A 22,726-nucleotide genomic window follows, 5' to 3' on the forward strand; every position below is an offset into this window, starting at 1 on the left:
CAATTAGGGTTTATCTGGTCTGCTAGTCAAATTATGCATTTTCAATGGGGATTTACAGTTTTAAAAAGTAGGGAAAATCCTACCCACAGGTTGTCAGTTTCCATGGACAACCTAATAGAGGGACAACTGCCAATAGACACCTAGAAAACTAAAAATAATATTAAATGGAAAAAAAGAGCGTTTCACAACGGGGTCACTGGTTCCAACCCAGCAGAGGTTGATAGTCACTGAAAGCGGTTCCCACCTGATAGCTGCTTGGTGGTTAATATGAGATGAGAGGATGACTGTCCAGTTTTTATCATTTAAGACTTACAGACACACCTGGTACTTGTCTTTACAGACACCCAAGACTGAACCACTCGTCACCTATAGAGATAGCCCCTCCAGTTCTGGGTTGAATCACATTGGTGGGACATCGTTGACTTGGATACCTATTCTATGGCTAAACGACTTCAGTCTCCAGGGTGGCTGATCCGGTACCTTTCACCGACACTAAAGTCATCTTAATGAAAAACAATCACAAGTGCTCTGAGCCACGGGATGTGGCTGCTTCAGGAGAAAACGTGGTTAGCTGGGAGTCAGACTGTGCGCCACACTAAAAGAGTCTATTTTTAGGCAAAACATTGTTTTCCTCTTGCCAGGGAGTGGCCAATCACTACAAGGATATTAGTGAATACTACACTACTGAAATTCTGAATAGGTGATCACGGAATAAGTTAATTCACTTGTGCCCTTTCATAGCTACTCCCCAGGAAGGCTCTCCAAGATCCCAGCCAGCGAACAATCCAGGGGCTGACAGTAGAGGATACTGCTTTGAATCTAGCCTGGCATATGGTAGTTTTTTATGGCATTCCAGTGTCAGGGAGGCACCAAGCACAGTGAGACTGTTCTGTCTGCTGAAGGCTATTAGGGTATCAAAGCCTACGTTTCCCTTAAATCTTGGAGTGTATTATACCCGTGCAGTCTGTTCGGGGATTGGTGATGTTGCTGTTCATATGTCTCAGAATCTGCAAGACTAACTAGGGACAGCAGTGGAGTAAACCAAGGCTGTGTCTCTGCTGCTGTACCCTTCCCTCCATTCAGAGTGCACTGAACTAGCAGAGCTTTTTAGAAACACAGTGGAAAAATGGCACCCGTATTGCTCAAAATATAACAACTGTCCTCTGAACAGGGGATGGCTGTTATGCCCCATATGTGTGAAGTCACCTGCTAAAGGCTGATCTATGGCCATGTGGCTGTGTGGTCTCTACTTCAGAGTAACTGAGCACATCACAACCTCAGTGAGACTGATCTCCAGTGACCCTGCTCCTGCAACCTGAGAAATCATGCCTAATCAGGGGAGCCCCCTATTGCATGTCAGCTCACTGTGACAATGCCATTAGTCTAATAGAGGTCGACCAGCAGATAGATTGGTCTCAAATGCTACTAGTACAGTGATTGTTGTCCCTCACTCCTGTTTTTCCTGGCCCCTCTTCCAGAACATTTTACCATAGCCTCTGAGCAGCGCTTGTCTAAGCCCTTCTTACTTGGGCAGTATGTGTAAATAGACTGACAACACATTCATGCAATGCATTTACACTGCGAGAGAAAGACTCAGCGTTCCTCGGATTGGTGAAAACATCATTCCAACAGAATTCTAGATTTGACTCTTTTGCTTTAAAACTAGAGCTCAAATTTTCAATCTTGACAGCTGCCCTCTGCCCCAGAGGTAGCTACATTTCAGTGATGCTGTACGTACATCTGTAAAGTGCTTTAGGTCCTTCAGAATGAAGGGTTTAGTAAACTATATTCAGTCGCTTGTGTGGGATGTGATAATGTCTGAAGTTTTATCACATAAGGACTCTAGCTCAGTGATGAGCTGCCAAAATCTTAACAACGGGTTCCCTCCTCACCCCACGAGGGGGTCGTTGCCCACCCCCCCCGCCCCTCCGGGACTCCTGCCCCATCCAACCCCCCCGCGTTCCTTGACGCCCCCCCCCAGGACCCCTGCCCCATCCACCCCTGTTCCCTGACTGTCCCCAGAACCGGGCAGGAGGGTCTCGTGGGCCACCGTAGTGGGTGCCCACCCCACCCCTAAGAGCCAGAGGGACCTGTTGGGGTGAGGTGGGGAGGCCCGGTGGTGCTTACCTGGGGCAGCTCCCAGGAAGCATCCGGCAGGTGCCTCTGGCTCCTAGGGGCAGGGGAGTGGAGCTGGGGGGGGTTGGAGGGAGCAGGGGGAGCGGCCGCTCCCCCACTGATCACATCAAAAGTGGCGCCTTAGACGCCGACTCCCTGGGTGCTCCAGGGCTGGAGCACCCACAGGGAAAATTGGTGGGTGCAGAGCCCCCACCGGCAGCTCCCCGCTCCGCGCCCGGCCCCAGCTCACCTCCACTCTGCCTCCACCTCCTCCCCTGAACCACCCCGCTCTGCTTCTCCGTGCCCCCCCCCACCGGCTTCCCGCGAATCAGCTGTTCGGCGGGAAGCAGGGGAGGACTGAGAAGCAGGCCACGGCTTCCCACTCAGGCCGAGGGTGGTGGAGGTGAGCTGGGGCGGGGAGCAGTTCCCCTTCCCCTCCCCCCGGGTTACCTGCTGCGCTGCAGGCGGCCCTCCTCGCCCCCCCTGCCCGAGCTCACCTCCGCCTCCCTGGGCCTGAGCGGGAAGCCTCTGCTTGCTTCTCAGCTCGCCCCAGCTTCCCACCGAACAGCTGATTCGCGGGAAGCCTGGGGAAGGGGGCGGAGAAGCAGAGTGGGGCGGCGCGTTCAGGGGAGGAGGTGGAGTGGAGGTGACCTGGGGCCGGGGGTGGGGAGCTGCCGGTGGGTGCTCTGCACCCACCAAATTTTCCCCTTGGGTGCTCCAGGACTGGAGCACCCGGGGAGTCGGTGCCTAAGGCGCCACTTTTGGCCGGTTAAATTTAGAAGCCCTTTTAGAACCAGTTGTCCCTCGCGGAACAACCGGTCCTAAAAGGGCTTCTAAATTTAACAACTGGTTCTAGCAAACCGGTGTGAACCGGCTCCAGCTCACCACTGCTCTAGCTCCTGGGCCTGAAGGGCTGCAAAGGTGGAGTGCTCAGATCCTTGGAGAAGGAAGCACCTCGCCTCAGTCCATGGCAATTCCACTGGCCAAGTAAGGAGCAGCATTGATGGGTTCTGGATGCCCAACCCTCTCCCTGGAGGGATGGGGGCAGGAAGAAAGGTGAAAGAGCTGAGAAGGGCTTGAAAGACCCATGATGGGAAACCAGAAGCCAGTGGCCTCAGACATTGAGACATCCCCTGCCCCCTCACACACCTGACTATCTGGGGAGAGTGAGGAAGGGGAGGAGGGAAGAGAGAGATCTTGCCTGACCTTAAAGAGAGCCAGGAGAAGGAGTGTGACCAGGCCAGAGGGTGGGGGGAAGTAGGGAGCAAGTCAGTCCCCCAAGTTTAGGAGATGAGGGACAGGTGATATGCAACCTACCCCAACCTCAACGTGAGTCAGAGCTCCTTCATTTGATCCATGACTTGTTGCAATTTTTCAGAATATTCCAGTTGAAGTAAGGTTGCTTTGCTCTACTCTCTCTCCCCTCTCGCCCTTGCTCCATAGGTAAACCACGGGTCATGAGGGCACTCAGCAGGTTCCATTTATGGATGAGCTATATTAGCTCTAGAGAAGAGTGAGGAGTGTGCATGCAGCCACAGAGAGGGGGTGAAAGAGGGCAGAACAGGCATCCTCCACCATGCACGCTCTCCATATTTGCCCAGACTCAAATAAATTGCTTCTGTGTCATCATTCCCCTTTATGCACTGTGTCAAATAATTAAATCTTGAGTTTCTGCTGCTTTATTTGTGACTTTGAGAAAGCTGCTCAGAAGGTGACCTGTCTTATGTTATTAATATAAAAAGTACTTCACCATTTGTACATTTGCTATGTCACCTCAGGCTAGGATCATCTCTTACACATTCAGAAAGATCATACTGGGTCACTCCTAGAATGGGAGATGTTCAGGAAACATCTAGGTATTTCAGCACATGCGCTGGTGATTCATAAGGTGGCACTTTTCCCTCTGAGGCAGTGCTGAAGTAATGTCTCAACCTGCTGCTAAGGGCACCATCTTTGAGATGGGTCAGAGGTCACATAAGCGCTTTCCATCATTAAAGATCCTATTTTTTCCAATTAGCACCAGTGGGGTGTTGACTCCAGATATCTAGCTAATTACTTCTAACTGCCTACATTCTTCCTGTAGGTGGTTCTTCATTTCCTGTGTGAAGTGCTGATATAGTGTTGCTGTGGCTCACCCCAGAAGTGGCAGCATTTCAGAGATGGGTGATGAGTCATCTGTATCTGTGGCATACATACACAATACTCTGAGATTAAAGGCCCCAGATAAATATAAGATGTTTGCATGAAATATAACCTGACCTAAAACACTGCACACAAGAGTAGTTTAGAACCATAGAAATGTAGAATCAGATGGGGCCTTGATAGGTCCCTTGCACTGAGGCAGGACTAAGTATTATCTAGACCATTCTTGACAGGTGTTTGTCTAACCTGCTCTTAAAATCCTCCAGTGACAGAAATTCCCCACTCTCCCTAGGTAATTTGTTCCAGTGCTTAACCACCCTGACATTAGGAAGTTTTTCATAATGTCTAACCTCAATCTCCCTTGCAATTTAAGCCCATTACTTCATGTCCTGTCCTCAGTGGTTAAAGAGAACAATTTATCACTCTCCTCTTTATAACAACCTTTTATACACAGTGCTGGATTTCCAATTAGGCACAGTAGGCATGTGCCTAGGGGCGCTGCATTCTCTAAAACTCTCTAAAACTATGTGCAACACGAAGGTCAGCTGTAGGCGGGGTGGTGGGGAGGGGAGGATGAAGATGCTATGCCTAGGGGCACAGAAGGTGTAAATCCGCCCTGTTTATATACTTGAAGACTGTTATCATGGCACCTCTCAGTCTCTTCTTCAGACTAAACCAACCCAATTTTTTCAATCATTCCTTGTAGGTCATGTTTTCTAGACCTTTAATAATTTTTGTTGCTCTCCTCTGGCTTTTCTCCAATTTGTCCTCATCTTTTCTGAAGTGTGGTGCCCAGAACTGGACACAATTCTCCAGTTGAGGCCTTATTAGTGCTGAGTGAAGTAGAATTACTTCTTGTGTCTGGCTTACAACACTCTGCTAATAAATCCCAGAATGAAGTTACTGTTGCAAAAAAAGCTATTATATTGTTGACCCATATTTAGTTTGTGATCCACTATAACCCCCAGATTATTTTCTGCAGTACTCCTACCTAGGCAGTCATCTCCCCCCATCCACAAGGCTTGTTACCTTGTCAAAGTAGGATATTAGGTTGGTCACACAAACAAGAGCTTAGGAAGACATGGGGAATTTATTTCCCCCCTGTTGTACATGTGTCACGCCTGTGATTGTGATAGGAGACCCTATAATTTGGAATGGTTTTCAGACACTTCGTTGCCAAGAACCAGACCCCCCAAAAGTGCACCAACTCATTTCAAAAGGTATGGAGGGCATGAGTTCTTCCTGCCTGCTAAGCAGAATGGATTTGATCAGCATGTTCTACCATATTTGTTAACAAAGGCTTTCAAGTTTAAGGGTTTGGCTACATGGTTTCTTAGCACATGGCAAGTTGGGGTATAAATCTACACTGCACTGACCTGCAATACACTAACTCAGCATGTGGACCCTGCTGCCACACACTAAAAGTTCTGTACTGTGTTTTGACTGACCAGTAGTAGAAGCCGCTGAACAAGAGCGGGAACAAGCAAAGGTGGAATAGGAGATCATCACTGACTGAAGGAATCAGCATCCCTCAGAGCACAAACTCAGCCAGGTTATTAAGGAATGGTGACGTGCATTCAGCCAAATCCAGGGAGATGCTGGCAGCATAAGCAGGGGGTGGGGAACGGCAGGTTGCCAACTCTGGTTGGATGGATTCCTGGAGGTTTAATCAGATGACAATCTTGAAAATCAAAGATTAATCTTTAATTCCTGGGGATTCCAGGACAATCCTAGAGGGTCGGGCAACCCTATTTTTAGAGCCCTGTGTGGATAAAAAATTTGTATCCGCATCTGAGCCGTAATCTGCAAACATGGTCCGTGGATATCCACAGATTTGCGGGGCTCTACCTATTTTCCCCTCATACTCCCTCACTTGCTTCTTGAAATCCTATTCAACAAACAAAACAATTGAACACTTAGCCCTCATTAGAGACGGCATCAAACACCTCCAAGATTCACATGCTGGGTTTGAATTCTATGTTTTCTAATTTTGACCCATCGTATTTGACTATTAACTAGTTGATCCACACAAAACCCCTACTAGGGGGAGTGATTAAGAAAACTGAAGGCATCAACCTTCGTGAATTCTCTGGGATCAGCCTGGAGGAAACAGGGAGACACACGGCTTTGTTTTGTTATCCTATTCTGACTAGGTGATTGTCAACGGCACCTCTCTGGTGTCCCCCCCACACCCGGTGTACCCTGGAAAACTTGCAGGGGAAAACAAATGACGATGAGACAAAGCGTGTGGGGCTCCTGGTTCATTAGCTGTGCAGAGGCCCCACTGCTCCAATTGGAATTTGTATCTGCAGTTCCAATGCAATTTAAAACCAGTGTTCTCATCCCAGAGCCTGCCCAGCTGGGTTCACAAAGCACAGAGGCGGCATGACGCACTGTGGCATCTCCTGCTGCACTCTGATGTGTGTTTATTTCTTTACTTGCCTCTTTATGTGGAGCGGAGTGTAGGGGTGGAGCTGTTCCCAAAGCTTTCTGAGAAAGAAAGAACTAATGTGTCCCTGCTGCCAAGACACAAGACAAGAACAACGAGTGCTCACTGCTCTGAACAGTAGCTTAGTAGTATTGTACAATGAGGTACCTATAGCAGGCAAACATATTCACAGCAATTATAACCAAACACATACACAGAAGGAGGGGGTGGAAAAGAGGTGCACAATCCTCTTTTCAGAGTAACAGCCGTGTTAGTCTGTATTCGCAAAAAGAAAAGGAGTACTTGTGGCACCCTAGAGACTAACCAATTTATTTGAGCATAAGCTTTCGTGAGCACGAAAGCTTATGCTCAAATAAATTGGTTAGTCTCTAGGGTGCCACAAGTACTCCTTTTCTTTTTGCAATCCTCTTTGTCAGGGTTGAAAACAACACCTCCCTGGCCGCTGCTTTTAGTTCAGGAGTTGGTCAAATTACCCAACTGAAGGCTGTTTCCTGCATTGGCATCTTGCCAGGTGCGCCAGGGCAGCATGTGTGTCTTTAATAGGGAGAGAGGCATGATCTGCTAGAATGGTAATTCCCAGCATTCCTGCAGCGAGCTCCCAGCTTATAGTTTTCTATCTTGATCAGAGTTGCCAGAGTACGGTGCTCCAATGGCCAACCTAGGTGAGTCCCATGAAGAGTCAGCAGATAACAGAGCTATGGCAGTGTGAGGAGAAGCAGGCCTACTGGCTCTGTGAATGTCATGACCATACTGGAGATGAGGCCATGGGCCATTGCACTGAACAGCAGAGACTGCCCTTAAGTCTCAAACGTTATTAATAGTAAAACTCCTGTTTTGAGCCAACACAGTCCTATGAACTTTAAAGGAGGGAGCATAAATGGTGGGCTTAGGGCCAAAACACAGAACCCAGACTCCTACCTCCAAGCCTACCAGTCTGTTATGGACGTTGTCACCTTAGGGAAACCACTTAATCTGTGTCTCAGTTTCCCATCTGCAAAATGGACCACTGCTCAGGCTGCTGAGAGAAAATAATTAGTGTTTAAAGAGTGCTTTGAGTTCCTTGTAATTCTTTATCCCCTGCATCCAAAATGTTTTTATGAAGACAAATTTTGGCTGCTTTAACTGTCAAAGGAATTGTCTTTCCTTCTCTCCCTGAATTGGAAGCATGAAACAAACAGTTTGCTCTGAATTATGTCAGCCATATTTACAGATCCTTCTTAGAATTAAGATAATATTGAGGTCATGTAACATGATCCTAGCTCCAGGAAAAGAGAGCGATGGGCTTTGGTTGGATTGCTGTTTGTTGGCAGTAGTTCTTAGTGCCTCTTGGCAATAAGAGAGCTGGGCTTGTGTGTAAATTCCTGACTCCTGATTCTGAGCGAGAGAAAGGAGATCAGGCAATTGTCAGAGGTGACTGAGCCAGGGTCTGGGTGCTATGCAACAAAAACATATTCCAGAGTTGCCAGTGCCATGTTTCTCATGGTCTATATTAGGCAGTTGCATTCATCTGACTTTCTGACCAGATGTCCATAGGTTGGGTTTTTTTAAACTGTGGCTACCTGTGGCTTTGAGGACAGCTGCTTCCTGCAGCTTACTGACATCAAAAGTCACCCTCTCAGGAACACATCAGGAGCGTCAGAGGCAGGGTCACCATGGGAGTCAAACAAGCAATGGAAATACATTGGACGGGTGGATTCAAAACTCGGGCAGCTCCCTTTGTTCCAAGGATTCAGAACAACTATTGGAGTCAGCAGGGTGAGCTGCCAAGAGTTTGTTCTGTTTAAAGGAAACACCAGTGTAGTACAAGATATTCTGCTCACTGCACCTACAGTGCAAGGAAAATTGAGTCATTACAGCTGTTTTATAAATGGGTCTTAATTAATCCTTGTTACAGTTATATTTAATAATCTTGAAGGAAGATGCTATCTGACTCCCTAATAGTGGAAAATAGGACTCCAGGAATGCAGTTTCCACCTTTAAAGCAATCCACAATTTCTATATGAGCTTATCATGCAGCTTTGCAAGTCTGTTATTTCCAGTGCATTTAAATGGGAGCTGCAGTCAATCAATAAAATGGCTGCTCTTAGACTCCAGTACCATTTGTAATGCTGGAGAGAGTGAACTAGTAACAAGTAACCCTAAAACTTGCTTGGAATAGTATTTTGGCACCTCCATTCTTTAAGGTATTAGAGGCATTTTCCTTAGAATGTGGGTGGGTGGGGAAGTGTGCCCGCAAGAATTGGTCAGTGAACCTTTTTGGTAGGTACATGGTTTGGGCACTGGCACCCACTCTTCCAGTTATTAGTATTAGTCCTTGGACAGTGAAAACATGCACCACACAAATGGTAAATCTCTCTCTTGTTTTCCCAGTACTCCCACCTGCAGTTAGACTCCTGAGTCATAGCAGGCAACCTAGAGCCTATGAACTATCAGAAATTGCAGCCCCTGCTATGGCACATGCAGGGCAAGGTCAGACAGCTCCTTATGTCCAGGTGGGACATTCCTCTTCCCCGTTATGGCCAGTGTTTACAATTCAGTTGCTAAAACAAGTGTCCCCTCCCTCCAAAATATTGATTTGAATTGAGGGGGCTTAAGGTTTCCGTATGAGCCAACAGGGCTCTTGCATTTAATCCCCCGTCATGAAGTTCCTTCTTGACCTACTGGGGCTCCATCCTGGCATAATTCCACTGGTCACTGTACTGCAAGTCAGGAGACTGAAATCTGATAGCAGCTTTTCAGAATCCATTTCAGGAAGCAAACAGGGCTGTGTATGCATGTGTAGGGAGGGACTTTAAGGAACAGGAAAGGAGAGCTGAAAGCTGGACTAGATGGAAGACTGGCAATGGTGAATAGCCTGCAAGACAAACAGAGAGCTGCTCTTACCAATAAGCGTACAGAGCTAGCAGCAGACCCTTTCCACCTGTTAATTATTTGTATGAGGGTAGCAACCAGAGGTCCCAATCAGGATGAGCTGAGGGCACTTATGCAGGGCACTGTAGGAACATGTTAAAATGTAAAGAGCCCAAAGGCTCAGGTAATTTTCAATTGCCTTCGTGTTCCCCTATTCCTTAGGGCAACACAGAACTGGGCAATTCCTCCTGGAGGTGAGGCTGTTACATTGAAGCCAAGTGAAAAAGAGTTGAAAGTTGATTTAGAGCAGTGGTTTGCAAACTTTTTGAACTGAGCCTCCCCCACCCTCCTTTGAATTACAATTTTTGGTTGTGCTCTCCCCAACCCAGAAAAAAACAGACACATGCAAAAGTATGCTTGTTAGCCTACCCATAAACCTAACAGAGACCTTAACACAACTTTAATTACATTACCTACACCTTTACGTTTCAAATACACAGATACTTACCAAGGCTTTCTCAGCAACGGGCTGCTTCTACCTTGCAGACAGGGTGCACTGCTAGGGCAGAGCCACTATTTGCTCCTCCCTCCTCAGGTTTTCAGGGTGGGGGAAGGCGCATGCAACAGTCTCTGAAGGCGCAGCCAGTGCTGGGGCTGCTGGGAGTGGAAATCAGCAGAGCCATGGTGAATGTTGACATTGACCCACAGGCTGGTTGGCCCACTGAGGTCAGTCATGGGGTGCGGGCTTGGCCTAGGCCCTGCTGTGCGGAGCTAGCATAAGCCGCCTGGCCTTGCTGCTTGCCCCCCAGAACTTCCCTCCATGGCCCACTATGGGGGCATGCCCCCCAGTTTGAAAACCTCCGATTTCGAGAGAATGGATGAAAAAGCACAAATGTGTTAAACAATTTGAAGTTTAAGGACAGGGTGGGAATTTTAGCCACCAAACATGACATTCCTTTAAAAGCCAGACTATCAATATAATTTTTAAAGATTGTTTATACAGCATCAGATGGTAGCAAAATAAGGCAGGCTTAAGTGGAACCCAGATGCTCCCTTCCACCGGGGAATTAAAATCACACCAATGAAGAGTAAAAAGACCATCTCTCAAGGACAAATACTGAGCGATTTTCTAAAACCTAAAAGGAACAAAACCCCACACAATGAAGTGTGGAAGCCCAAGAAGTGCTCAGAATTCGGCAACCCTAGGCTTTCCTGGGAGAGTTGGTATTCCTGCTGCTGCAGCTTAGGGCTGCGTGGAGATCTGGAAAGAAGTGAGTTATTAGTGGGGTTTGATGCAGATGACCACAGGGTTTCTGAGAGGACACTTGGCTCCTGTCCCATACAGAAAGGCTTGGAGTGGGGGAGGGGCGGTAGGCAGTAAAGAATGACAAAGCCCAGAACAGAACTAAGAGCTCTGCAGCAGCTGGCAAAAATCAGAGTCAGCACATTCTGCACCTACAGTGGGAAAGGCAAAAGGCAGCTAGATTCCTCACACAGGGTCCTAGCGGGAGCAGGGTTTACACCTGCTCAGTGCTTCAATCAGTCTTTCATTCCCTTGCCTGAGGCCTGGTCTGCACCCAGATTTAGTACCAGTGTAATTATTTCCATTTAAAAAAATAAAGAAAAGAAAGGAAAAGAAAAAAAGACACTTCCCTCCCCCCCTTCCAAATGAATTATGCCAGTAAAATACCTTGTGTAGATGCAGTTATATTGGTATAAAAGATGCCTTATTCCAACATATTTTGTTCCTTTTCCATACAGGAATAAGCTATATCAGTAGAAGTACCCTTATACCAATATAAAACTGCCCACAGTAGGAGTGTACCGGTATACCTACATGGGGATCATTAAAGCAGTACACTGATGTGTTTAGACCAGGGGTTGGCAACCTTTCAGAAGTGGTGTGCCAAGTCTTCATTTATTCACTGTAATTTAAGGTTTCGTGTGCCAGTAATACGTTTTTAGAAAGTCTCTCTCTCTAAGTCTATATTATATAACTAAACTATTGTTGTATGTAAAGTAAATAAGGTTTTTAAAATGTTTAAAAAACTTCATTTAAAATCAAATTAAAATGCAGATCTTATCAGTTTAGTGTGATCCTTGCCCTTGCTTTTCCCTGCTGCGTTTTCCAATGGCTGGCACGTTTTTGGATACTTTAAGCTGCACACAGGCTTCTGAGTGATCAGTTGTTAACCGGCTCCGAGAGGGACAGAGGACAGATTTCATGTGTGAAAATACCTGTTCACACAGGTATGTGGATCCAAATGCTGAAAGCATTGCAAACTCAATTTTCTTCAAACAGTTAAATTTCACTGGCAGGGATGTCCAGCAGGTCAGAATAGAGGCCCCATGCTCTCTCTCTGTAGCTTAAAGTGCACTCCGCAGATCTACAAACCTTGATGCCCACAATTCTGAGCTTTTTAACTGAATAAACTGCATTTTGAAATCTTCACCACCCATCCACTGAAATACAGACACATCCAAGTTGTTTTTGTTGACATTTTCAGGTTTAATTAGAAAAGAAAGCACTGGGCCAAATCACTGGAAATCTTGAAATAAGTCAGAAAATTCTGATTCCAGTTCTTGCATGTACATTCCAATCTCATCAACACTGACAGTGCAATGTGTCCATAGCTCTTTTATGTGTTGGAAGTAGTGGAAAGTAGAACTTCGACTATCTGAGAAAAAACTGCTACTTTTACAACAAATGTCTTCCAGACTTTATAAAAATCCAGAACCGTTTGACCAGTACCCTGGAGACAGAGGTTGAGTTTGTTTAGGTGAGCAGTGATGTCAGTTAGAAACATGAGCTTACACAGCCATTTGTCATCATCCAGTTCAGGGTAGTTTTGTCTTTTTCCGACAAAAAGGCCTTGATTGCATCAAAACAGTTTACAAAGCGCACCAAAACCTTGCTACGACTTAGCCACCGAATGTTGCTGTGAAGTGGGATGTCGTTATAAGCACTGTCCATCTCTTCTAGCAGTGCTTGAAACTATCTGTGAGGCAAAGCAGATCGAGCAACAAGGAAATTCACAATTCGCACCACTGTATTCATCACATTATTAAGCTCTGAATTAGAAATTTTAGCACAGGTTTTCTTGATGGGTGATACAGTGAAATTTGACTGTCGGGTGGCCAATCTGATTTTCAAGCAACTTTACAAATCCCTTCTGTTTTCCAAGATGCAGGAGCACCATCTGTTGTCTCACAAAATATTTTTCTGGTGTCAACTCCTCATTCTTCAAAATGGTTTACAAAACTTTCCACTATATCTTCCCCCTTTGTTGTGCCATGCAGGGGTTTTAGGCAACAAAGTTCCTCTTGGATTTCATCGGAAGCACAATATCTTGCAACAACTGCCAAATGTGGAATGTTGTTTATATCCATGCTCTCATCAACTGCAACGCTAAACACTGCTGTGTCTTTTAATGCAGTCGTCTGCTTTTCATTAATGTTTTCTGCCATTTCGCTTATGCGTCTCTCAGCTGTTCTGGCAGAGACAGGGAGTTCTTTTATTCTAGATATGATTGTATCTTTATTTGGTAAATCATTGAACAAAACCTCCGAACTGCTGACAAAAAACTTCTTTTATATATTCCCCATCTGTAAATGGTTTTCTGTTTTTTGCAATGCACCGTGCAATCTTGTAACTTCCTTCTGTAGCTTGATTTTTACTTATACTTAAGCTTTTAAAAACACTGCTTTGCTTCTCATATCCTGCTCCTGCCTTTTTGATTGATTCAGTCTTGTCTGCTTCGTCAAGATAGGTTTTCTCGTGCTTCGTTTCAAAATGTCATCAAACGCTTGATGTGTGACAAACAACACTTTCACAACAGAGAGCACAAACAGCACGGTCCTTCTTTTGAATAAATCCAAATGTGTCTGTCCAAGAAGGTTGAAATGAACGGACATCTAACTTTGCTTTCTTAGGAGCTGACATTTTGTCAAATGTACAACTCACAGTGGGAAAAAAAATGGTGACAGAGGGCATGCACAAGGTCAAACGCAGTACGCTGTTCCATGTGGTCTGATATAAGCAGCAAACCAGGACTTACAAATATCCCAGTGGCCTGAAACAATTTTAAAGGTGGGGGTGCTGAGCTGCGCCCCCTCTTGCCTCTGTCTGTACCCCTCACTGCCCCAGGCTGGGGCCAGTGGGCCACAGCTGGGAGCAGCTGCAGAGTGCCGGGCCAAGGCCAGGATCAGAGCACCAGGCCAGCGGCTGGTACCCCAGGCCAGCAGCAGGCTGAGCAGGGCCAGCGGCTGGGACCCCAGATCGGCAGCAGGCTGAGCGGCTCAGCCCTCTGCTGGCCTGGGGTTCTGTCCATCCAGGCAGGCAGCAGGCTGAGCGGGGCCGGCGGCCGGAACCCCAGGCCAGCAGCAGAGTGCCACTGAAAATCAATGCGTGCCATAGGTTGCTGACCCCTGGTTTAGACCAACCCTCACTCTGGGCTAGATGGTGCAGCCCTTATGTGAGTAGCCCCTGGGGGATTCTCATGTGAACAGATGCCCAGCAACATGAGTAAGGGCTGCACGTGCTAGCTCTTCGTGGGCAGCTTGGTTGGGTCTCACACGCAGACCGGGGCCTGGTCTATACTAGAAAATTAGAAGTTTAGTAATTAGTACTCGGCTTAACTACATCACTCAGGGTGTGAAAAATCCACACCGCTGAGCAGCGTAGTTGAGCTGGTCTGAGGGCTTGGCGACACTTGCATGTTATACCGCAATAAAGCTGCCCAGAGCGCTCTACCTCACTCCCCGTCCACACTGGCAAGGCATGTAGAGCGCTCTGACTCCCGGGCTAGAGCACTGCTGGTACTCCACCTTCCCCAGAGTAGGAGGGTGGAGTATTGGGTGAGACGCCTCAGTGTGAACGAGGAGTTAGGTTACAGCGCTCTGATTGACCTCCGGAAACGTTCCATAATCCCCTGAAATCAAGTGGCCTCTCCTCATTGTTGTGAAATCGGCAGGTATGCAGAAGTGCCCTTTCAAAGCTCCGTTTCAGACCCCGGCTGCTTATCTGGTCCGAGAAAAAACAAACAGTTACTGTTTGCTTTGAGTGAGTGAGAGGGGGGTGGGGGTGTCTGAACTTACAAGATGGCACGCTGACACACGCTCAGCGCCCCAAAACCCCCACTCCCTCTCCCCCCACATACACACAACACACTCCACCCCACCCACTCCCTATTTGAAAAGTATGTTGCAGCCACTTGAACGCTGGGGTAGCTGCCCATAATGCACCGCTCCCAATGCAGCTGCAAGTGCCGCAAATGTGGCCACGCCACTGCGCTGTCAGTTGTCAGTGTGGACAGATTGCAGCACTTTCCCTACTGCGCTGTACGAAGGCTGGTTTAACCCAAAGCGCTCTACAACTGCAAGTGTAGCCATGCCCTGAGTCCCTCTGTAGACAGTGCTAGGTTGCCAGAAGGATTCTGCCCTTGACCTAGCTACTGCATCTGAGGGAGGGGGATTACCTACGCAGCATGTCTACACTTGAAGCATGATAGCAGTGCAGCTGTAGCATTTCAAGTGTAGACAAACCCTAAGTATAGATGTACAACAAAGAGCAGAAGGCTGTAGGGCTGAGTCTGTGCTGCACCTTTCAAGAGTAGGGACAGGATCAGAGGACAAAGGAAGTTTTATGACCCCTTTGCCTTTCTTGGGCTTTGGGCTGATCCAGGGGTTGGTGTGTCCCCCCACTGTAACCTGGGTCTGCTGCAGCTGCCAGCAGCTTTACCTAGACTGCAGCCCAGAATTGCTAGAGCATAGAATACTCCAGCCACTTTCTGAGCATACCCCTAATCTGGAGCAGAGAAGTGATAGGGTATTCCCCTGGGGCCATTGCAGCTCCTTTCCACCAGAACAGTGTAAAAGAGCTTCAACAAGGACCAAAATCAGGCTCCCATTTTTTTTTTTTTTTAGAATCAGGGGTTTATCGGTGAAATATAAACTAATAGCAATGGGGTAGTCAGTGAAAGAAAAGAAGTGCAGAAGGATGAAGTCCAGGTGTGGATGAAACGGATGTCATTGCATTGGAAAGGCAGTTTTCCAAAGCCTGTCTCAGATTAGATCTCAGACTACACTATCATGACTGTTTTAATAGTCTCCTGCAAAGGAGATGTAACAGCAAACCAATGTATAGGTATAGCAAACCAATTGTCTGTTAGAATTGTATTCATTTAAAAGGATAAACAATTGCTGGAACTCAGCTTTTAAATAGTGCCTTGTATACACTGTCTACCCATTCCTCAGATGGTAAATTGTAATTATAGTAAAGAATAGCAGCAAGCTATTAAGTACAGGCAAGAGAGAAATCAATTTCACTCAGCAGCAGATTGTTCATCAGTAAATGATGAGAAGAACGCTGTTGAAAACATTTCTAATATTGCCAGCTTGATCACGGTATTTGTTAAAACAATTTTGTTTTATTGTTTTGTTTTAACGAGAGACGATTTTGAATTTCTCAGACAAGGCTTTTAAGCTAGGGCCATTTTAATGAGGGAAATTTTAAAATATTGCATTGAACCACATAGCTAGGGTGGCCATATTTCCCCAAAGGGAAAATGGGACACCATGTGGGGCTACCCCGAGGCAGCAGCCCCGAGCCGCTTGTCTGAGCCTCCCTCCTCACCCCACCATGTGGGGCTGTCCCAAGCTGCTCACCCGAGCCCTGCCCCCTCCTCCCTGGGTGGGGCTGGTGTCGCTGTTCTCTTGAGCCCTGCCTGCCCTCCGCCAGAGCCTTGCCTCCCCTTGCTGCGCGGGGCTGGCATCACCACTCCCCTTGGTCATTTGTCCCATTTGCTGTTGCCAACTGATCAAATTGGCAAAAGCAAATGGGACAAATGCCCACTTTTGCCTTAAACGTTGGGACAGTTGTGATAGGGCTTAAAACAGGGACTGTCCTGGCCAAAATGGGACATATGGTCACCCTAATTGATAGAAGGGGAAATTCTTTAATTGATTTAAAAGGTATCCAAAATGAGAGCATCTTTTGCAAATGTGTGAGGAGTGGCAGGTTTCACTCCAAGAGAGAACTTTGACCAACCTCAGACAGAGTGAGTGGCAGCGTTAGCATGACCAGAAGCACCAGCTTTTTAGCTGTCTCAGGGCCATCTACACCTTTTAGGAAACATGATGCAACGTGGCTTTGACTGGTCTCCTTCCTACTCATCACCACTGGGATTGCATTCATCAGCAGAGCTCTGAACACAGTTTGTTAAGCTGCCCTCCCTGCTGCTGACTGAATATGTTTTACTAGTCATCTCAGTGAAGGGGTGTGGTGTGGACATCACTGAGTCCTTTGTGTCCTTCTCCTAGTTGTGCCTGGGTGGTCTCCCATGCAGCCCTCAGGCCTGGAAGTCCCTTCCTTACCCACCCTGACAAGCACCCCTCCAAGTCCCTTCCCCAAACCCAATACCTTTGAAAGGCCTAAAACTTCTTAGTTTGCTCTGCACAGATTGAAGACTCAACAAGTTAGACTGTAGAAGATGGAGATTGTAGAACTCACACGGTTGGTCACCTTCCCTGCTCTATCTTTTTTCATTTTTTTGGTATTCCTTCTCCCATCCCTTATCTGCTACAACCTCAGCAGGCAAATAAGTTGTTTGGAGCAGGAACTTTGTCTTGTATACATGTCTGAAGTGCCTGGCTCATTGCTGGCTGGCACTATACAAATAAGGAATAATAATCATAGGTTATTCATGAACATGGGGTATTGAAGTTTGCTTAGCAAAAGCAAGCACGCACACCTAGTCCTCTTCCACATACACATTTAGACTCCAGAGTCCACTCCCCACAAGACTATATCAGTTTTACCATAGGTCATATTTGGATTGAACTTCTTACTTGTTTAGAAGACAAACAAAAGCGAGCCCACAAAAAGAGTAAGTAGACAAACCTAGCTTCAAATGATCCAAATGCAGTGTTTTTAAGGGTTCTTAGGTCCAGCCTGGAGGGTCATTCTTGAAATGCCACTCTTTGAGCATCTCTGGATTTTTTCTTCTGCTATTCCGGAACAATAAGCTTCTATGGTTTCCAGGCACCTTGTAGGCAAGGGTTAACATGAAAGAGGAACAGGCAAGGGTAAAGAAGCAGTAAGATATGGCACTTGTAAGTGTGCTCTATTCATTTTAAAATGCTCTAACCCTTCTTTTTTGTGCACATATGTTTTAAGCTCTCTTGACTAGGTACCTGTAATCTCATATGTTCGTAGAGCACCAAGCATATTTATAGGTCTATCATAGGCAAATGACTTACCTCTCACTGTCAGATGTGACCACTGCCTCACTTTCTCCTGTCTCCATGGGGTAGTTCCCCCTCTTGCTGTGTATAAATTAGCCCTCCTGCCAGACTAAAGAGTCCACATGAAACAGGAAGACAGTCCTTTACCTTCCCCAGCCCCAATTCTGTCTGTCAGATCCATACAATCTTCTTTGCTTGGTTGCAGGGGTCTAAAGTTATTTACCTTACCTAGACCACAATCCCATCTCTAGGGCCAGCATGATGTTTTCCCTTTGTTTGCATGGGTTCACACAACAAAGTCCTTCTTGCAGTCAGAGATATCACCATCCCACCCCGAGTTACATGAGACAGCCTTATTCTTCCTCTACCACAAGTTCAAACCCTGGAGCTCTAGACTATGAAGCAGCTCTATACTCCAAATAAAAACCACCACTGCTTCCCTTCCCCCACATAGCTCTCACACCTCTAGTCTCCTGCCTTCTATCAGTTTCCCTCCTAGGCTGTTCTCCACACTTATTCTTAGTCCCTGCTCACTTCCACTTCAACGAGCCCCCACCAGCAGTTACTAATCTCTCCTCTTCATGATGGAAGGATGCTTATTTATATCCTGCTTCCCCCTTCCCAGCAGCCTTCTCTTCCCATTGACACCTGGGAGCTATGAACTCCTGAATGCCTTGCTACTTGAACAGGGTTATACTGAGCCATAAGAAACACTATTATCATGAGCATTGGGGCCTACCAATTTTACCTCAGGCTACCACAGGGGCTAGTCTATAAAGCTCCTTATCTGCTTTTGCTACACAGAGGAACAAGTTAACTGCAGGTACTTTACCACTGGGAGGGACTGAGTGAATAAAACCTGAAGCCTATGTCACTGAAGGAAGTCTGAAAATCCAGGCTCATTCCATGTACTTCAATATTACCAACTCTCCTGATTTGACTGAGAGTCTTATGATAGTGAGTGTTTTGTTAAAAGCCTTAGTTCCTGGAGGCATGATATTTCATGAGAATGCCAGCTTTCATTTAAAAAAAAAGCAAGTTTCTTCATTGGTCCGTAGAAGAGCTTAAAACGGGAGCGGAGTTTAACCAAAGGCAAAGATAAAGGACCTACAAGACACTGATTTTTTTTTTTTTAATTTTTTAAAAAATCTCATGATTTTGGTGGTTTGACTTAACTTTTGGACATTTGGGATTGGTAACACTAGTGTCTTCAGGGCTGAATTGCACTACTGAAGTTTCCTAGCTACAAAAGCTGATCGGTGAGACAGTACACAATATAGGCCAAGTGCTACAGTGGACCACCCTGAACCAGCAAAGAACCTATCTATGCCGTGTGAACAAAAAGCTGGACAACAGTTGGAAAAATAGTAACTGTTGGAAAAACCTTGGGATGTATCTGCCACCTCCGTGCCAGGTGACAGTGCTGTGAAAGAAGTTCAGCATAGATCCATGACCCCCTGAAGTCTATTAATCATAGATCTAGAGTTCCATAAGGCCATCCAAGAACTGTAGTCCAACGGATGGTTAAACAGTTGTTCAGATGGGTAGGAGCACTGAAGAGAAAAAGTAATGCCAGAGAAGGCAGCAGGCAAATGTGTATGTATGGCCCCATTACTGTAGTATCTGACTGTCCCACCATCTAACATATTTGTCCTCACAACACCCCTGTGAGACAGGGAAGTGCTATTTTTCTCGTGGGGATCCACAGCAGAGAGATGAAGTGAACTGCCCAAGGTCACTCCCGAGGCCTGCAGAGAGCAAGGAACTGAACCCCTCTCTCTAAAGTCCTAGGCTGATGCCCTAACCATTAGACCATTCTTGCTCTCACCCACACCCCTCTAAGCCTAGAGTAACACCATTGATTTAACATGCATCAGAAGAAGTGGGGTTTTTACCCACAAAAGCTTATGCCTAAATAAATCTGTTAGTCTTTAAGGTGCTACCGGACTCCTTGTTGTTACCATTGATTTAGGAAATACTGTTTCACTAGGAGGGTGGTGAAGCACTGGAATGGGTTACCTAAGGAGGTGGTGTAATCTCCATCCTTAGAGATTTTTAAGGCCCGGCTTGACAATGCCTTGGCTGGGATGATTTAGTTGGTGTTGGTCCTGATTTGAGCAGGGGGTTGGACTAGATGACCTCCTTAGGTCTTTTCCAACCCTAATATTCTATGATTCCCAATGTAACTGAGTAGAATTCTTGTCTCAGGGAAACCCAAGACAAAGCATGAGACAGGTCAAATGAGGGCATCCCTTATGGACAAAGAAAAGGGGTGGGAAAAAGGCCACAGACTTTCATATTCAAACAAAAAGCCCTGAACACACAAACCTGACTTCAGGTGAGCCAGATAAGGTTATCAGTGGATTAAGCCCTCAAACAAATAAAAACCAAAAGGCAAACAAAGTGATTTCACATTCTGTCAAGGCATCTAGGACACACTACAGGACCCCATCATAGGAAAAAGGGGGTGGGAAAAGATATCATAGCACCATTGTCTGGCTACAGAAGCTCAAGAAAAGCCTTGCAATAAACTGACTGCTCCCGGAAGTTCTACCAGTCCTCATAGAGAAGAAATAGACTGATTCAGACACATTCACAGGGCACATTCAGCCCCAGGTAAGAAAGCTTAACGCCATTGTAGTCAATAGAATTACACAAAGACTGAGCCGTCTTATGGAACTAATTTGAGTTTATTCTATGACTAAATTTCTTCTGCTGATTATTTTTTTTTTATTATTCATTACTACTAGCGACAGGAAAATGGCCAGAAGTCTTTTTGTTGGGTGTGTATTTTAGTGTTATCTGCCCTGGGCATGGGTCATATCAAATCAGCATATGACAAGCCTGAATGAGCTTGCAGGGCTTCTATTAGGTGGGAGGCAAGAAGTTCAGCAATGAGATCCATAAAAAGGCATGGAAAATAGGAAGACTCTTGAGCTAGGTTTGGATCATTTCACTGAACCCTTAATCCCAGCAATCCCTAGTTCCTCGCCTCCCACTACTCCTTCTGCTGTCTCTTTGCTACAGTTTACAGCAAGCTCACACCACCAGGAGGAAGTGCGTCTTATTCACAGCTAACTAATTTCCCCTCATAACAAAGGCAGGTCAAGAGCCTCTGCTTCTCCACCCTTCCAGGTCCAATCAGACACAATTCACAGGGCGACTGCCTTCCTTGACCTGGGTCTCACAAATTGTAGTGCGTTAAGTAATAATGCAAGTCACTAGATTACTGCCATTTATTCATCCCCCCACTATACTGCAGAAAGGACAGATTAAAATTAGTTTCTGCACGTGTGCATGCATGCACACACTTTAGTTAGGTGTTAACATTGCATAAAACTTTTCATTTAAAATATAAAATGAAGTAAACTACAAAAATGCATGTTAACACTTCACATCAGGCACAGAGCTCAGGATGTTAATACATCCAATCAGCAGCCTTTAGAGCTGGTGTAGTCAATAGGCAGATCATGGGCCAAATCCAGACTGCCACACACTTTTGAAGGGACTGAAAAATCTTTTTATTTATGTATCATTATTATTGTATTATTTTCTCTGGAGTCTGGACCTTGACCGAGAAATTTAGACCTTGACAAAAAACAATTGATTACCCATGGTTTAGACTTTAGAAGCAGCTTTAAAGGAAGACTGTTGAGTACTCTTATCGCTGCATCGCATTACAAGGAATATAATAAATCACTCACCATACCTTGAAAAAGTGTCAAATATAATTTTTAAGACAGAGCTGTCATTTTGCCGTCCTGGGAACAGGAAATGCAGCCAGGGAATTGATTGCATGAAAGGAGGCAGCTTTCAAAATTGCTAGTTTCCTCCACATCTTTTGGTCAATTTAACAAAAGGCAAATCTCAAGCCCCCTTTTTTATATTCTGTAACTTTCTCCTGTTTTTCAACCACCATTCACTGTAGCTAACTACAGCATTGGCTCCAGGCCTTAGGCATACCAGGAAATATACATTCTTCCCAGCCTCCCAGCACTTGCATTTATATCTTTGTTAATGTTTTGAAAGATAGGATAAACAAACAGCACATGAAGTTCTCAAAGAACACTAAATTGGGAGGGGTGATTAACACCAAGAGTACAGAGAAACAACAGGAGGGATATACAGGCAAAAATAGAGAGAGTCAGCCTAGAAAAATGCAAACACACATCAGTGTAATAATTATTGAAGACAATACACAATAGAAGGGTGACACCTGGAAAATAGTAAAGCGGAAAGTAAATCAGATAGCAAAGCAGGTTATTTTACAGCATAATATGGTGGCAAAATAAGGCAATGTAATTTTGGGCAGTACACATTAAGGCCTCACAGATCAGGGCTGTACTGACACTGCATATAGAATACTACAGTGTGAGACAGAAAGATGTTAATAAGTAGGAAAGAATTCAGAGAATGGGGTGTGTGTGTGTGTGTGGGGAAGTGGACTGGATTATTAATTAAAATAACTGAATATGTAGATCTTAGCTATATGGTGGAGGAGAGATGATAAAGTTGCCTTTTTTTGACCTGAGTAGCTAGTCACAATTCAGTTCTGCCTTCTGGGGATATTCCAGTTTGAAGCAGAGATTGATGGAGTCTGATACTTTGATGAAATCTTGTTTATTTACAAGGAATGTACAAAGTCCTGCTTCTCTGAACACAGGAGGAAAAACCAAGAACAAAAGGAGCATTTTCTTAGTTTATAGCCCCAAGCCTCTTTAGCCAGATTTCTCACTAGCTTTTTTCCCGGGTTGCATTGTGCTCACTGGTTACTGCTTGGTTTTCTTGCTTCTTGCCTCTGCCTGTCTCTTGGGCTGGCGCTGGTAGGGCTTGTTTTAGGAGTGGTCCCTTAACTGTCTCACAACTATCTTGAGAGAAAGGTACATTCACACATCAGTTTCAATGAGGTTTTCACTCAACCCACAA

The 22,726-nt window shown here is 45.8% G+C and overlaps 1 long non-coding RNA gene across 1 annotated transcript; it reads right to left on the minus strand.

The window, feature by feature from the left end:
• Positions 1–9,467: 9,467 nt before the first annotated feature.
• Positions 9,468–18,355, minus strand: LOC122466733. Its single transcript, XR_006292486.1, has 3 exons — positions 17,816–18,355; positions 17,457–17,601; positions 9,468–9,560 (listed from the first exon to the last, which is right to left on the minus strand). It is a non-coding gene; the product is annotated as an uncharacterized LOC122466733 (long non-coding RNA).
• Positions 18,356–22,726: the final 4,371 nt, after the last annotated feature.

The sequence above is a fragment of the Chelonia mydas genome, chromosome 7 (genome assembly GCF_015237465.2).
Source record: "Chelonia mydas isolate rCheMyd1 chromosome 7, rCheMyd1.pri.v2, whole genome shotgun sequence".
Classification (NCBI taxonomy): Eukaryota; Metazoa; Chordata; order Testudines; family Cheloniidae; genus Chelonia; species Chelonia mydas.